The sequence below is a fragment of the Rhinopithecus bieti genome, unplaced genomic scaffold, assembly GCF_001698545.2.
Source record: "Rhinopithecus bieti isolate Rb0 unplaced genomic scaffold, ASM169854v2 scaffold_14215, whole genome shotgun sequence".
Taxonomy (NCBI): Eukaryota; Metazoa; Chordata; class Mammalia; order Primates; family Cercopithecidae; genus Rhinopithecus; species Rhinopithecus bieti.
In genome coordinates this window covers 253,737-256,393 of record NW_016808057.1, presented here as the reverse complement: position 1 = coordinate 256,393, position 2,657 = coordinate 253,737, and the positions used below count along the sequence as shown (strand labels likewise).

At 44.1% G+C, this 2,657-nt stretch overlaps 1 pseudogene; it reads right to left on the bottom strand.

The window, feature by feature from the left end:
• Positions 1-486: 486 nt before the first annotated feature.
• LOC108537704 (60S acidic ribosomal protein P1 pseudogene) overlaps positions 487-2,657 on the bottom strand; it is a 6,863-nt pseudogene continuing 4,692 nt past the window's right edge.

Here is a 2,657-nt window from a genome sequence, read left to right as displayed (position 1 = left end):
GAGACAATTTATGGGAGGTGATTTTAGAAATAGTACATTAAGAAAGATAATTATTCTGAATACTTAAATGCCACATATTATAAATATTACCAGTTTTTCTAGCAAAATTATACCTTTTTAAGGGCATTGATGCCTGAAGCTACTTGATCTTCATCAAGATTGTTTCTTCTCCACACTTTCCTGGTTTTTTATCAATAGTTTTTTTTTTTCTTTTCTTTTTTTTTTTTTTTTTTGAGAGGGAGTTTTCACTTTTGTCGCCCAGGCTGGAGTGCAATGACGCGATATCAGCTCACTGCAACCTCTGCCTCCTGGGTCAAGCGATTCTCCTGCCTCAGCCTCCCAAGTGCCTGGGATTACAAGCACACGCCACCACACCCGGCTAATTTTTTTGTATTTTTAGGAGAGATGGGGTTTCACCATGTTGGCCAGGCTGGTCTTGAACTCCTGACCTCAGGTGATCCACCTGCCTCAGCCTCCCAAAGTACTGGGATTACAGGTGTGAGCTGCCACACCTGGCCAATAGTTGTTTCTTTAACATTTGAAAACCATTCAGATTTCTGGCTTGTGTTGCATCCTACTGCCATACAGAAAACAGTGCTTCAATTTTTAAGGTTATTTCTTTTTTTCAAAGTTTAGGTTTTTATTGAATATGCTATAAAAGAGGTTTAGTCAAAAAGACCAAAGCCCATGTCCTCATCAGACTCCTCAGATTGTTCTTTCTTTGCTTCCACTTTCTTGTCAACTGAAGCAGTAGCAGTGGAGGGGGTAGGACCTCCAGCTACTGCAGGTCCACCAGCCCTTACATTGCAAATCGGGTTCCCAATGCTGACATTGGCTAGGGCATTTGCAAACACACCAGGCCAGAAAGGTTCAAAATTTACACCAGCTGCTTTAATGAGGGCTTTGATTTTATCATCATGCAGAACGTGGGCCGAGTAGATGTAGGCAAGTTCGGAGAGGGATGCCATGGCACGGGCATGTGTGGGGTTGGCGCTGCTGGACACAGTGCTAATTGCCGGATGAAGTGAGGCACTCACCCCATTGTGGCCTTAGCTTCCTTGGAAGGACCAAGCACCTTGGCAGCAGCTGAGGAAAGAGGAGTTTTTAAGGTTCTTTATAAAAATTTATCGGCCGGGCATGGTAGTTCACGCCTGTAATTCTAACACTGGGAGGCCGAGGCAGGCGGATTGCCTGAGCTCAGGAGTTCGAGACCAGCCTGGACAACATGGTGAAAACCCATCTCTACTAAAATACAAAAAATGGGCCGGGCATGGCAGCATGTGCCTGTGGTCCCAGCTACTCAGGAGCCTGAGGCAGGAGAATTGCTTGAACCCTGGAGAAGGAGGTTGCAGTGAATGGAGATCATGCCACTGCACTCCAGACTGGGCACAGAGCAAGACTCTGTCTTCAAAAATAAAATAAAAATTTATCTAAGATGACTCTTTCCAAACCTTTCTGGCTATCCAAATGAAGATGTGCAAACTGTTCTTAGGTATGTATTCATTTAGTTCATGCTCTCATCAAACCAGCATGTCTTGCAGTAATTCTTCCTGCTTAGCCTAATATTGATATTTTTCCTACTTGCCAGTGGGTAGGACTTACACTAATAACCCTCCATCTCTCTGTTTTAGTAGTTTAAGCATTTATCCTCACTTGTAACGTTTATTAAAATCAGTTTTCATAATCTAAAATATTCTGCAATATGACAAATCTTAGGAAATAAAATAGGCTGGATTGATTTGGGTTTAGACAAATTGGATTTACACTTGAGCTGAATGTAATAGATGGTGAAACATAAATGGGACACGTATCAGTTGTGCCGTACATAGTGATGTTGAGCATTTTTTCATGTACTTGACCTTTGCATGCATTCTTTTGAGAAATGCCTACTAAGATCTTTTACCTTTTGAGACAGGGTCTCGCTGTGTTGCCTGGGCTGGGAGTGCAGTGGCACAGTCATGGCTTTCTGCAGCCTCGACCTTCGGGGCTCAAGTGACCTTCCTGCCTGAGGATCCATCATGCCTAACACCACGCTGATCTCGAACTCCTGGGCTCAAGCAATCCTCCCGCCTCAGCCTCCCAAAGTGCTGGGATTATAGGCGTGAGCCACCACACCCAGTCCTTTTACCCAGTTTTAAATCAGATTGGTCATTTTTCACTGTTCTTTATATAGTCTGGTTTTTAACCCCTTGTCAGGTACATATATTGCAGATGTGTCGTCCCGTTTTGTAGGTTGTCTCATCACTCTTGTTTCCTTTGCTGTGCAAAAGTCTGTCAGTTTGATGTAATCCCATGTGTTTATTTTTGCTGTTGGCCTGTTTCGCTGAGGTCTTATTTTAAAAATCCTTGGGCCAGGCGAAGTGGCTCACTCCTGTAATCCCAGCACTTTGGGAGGCTAGGGTGGGTGAATCACATAAGCATAGGAGTTCAAGACCAGCCTGGGAACATGGCAAAACCCCGTCTCTACAAAAAAATTAAAAATTAGCCAGGCATAGTGGTGCACACCTGTGGTCCCAGCTACTCAAGAGATTGGGGTGGGAAGCTCACCTGTGCCCACGATTGATTGAGGTTGAGGCTGCAGTGAGCGGTGATTGCTTCACTGCACTCAACCTTGAGTGACAGAGAACCTCCCTGTCTCAGAAGGAAAAAAAAAAAAA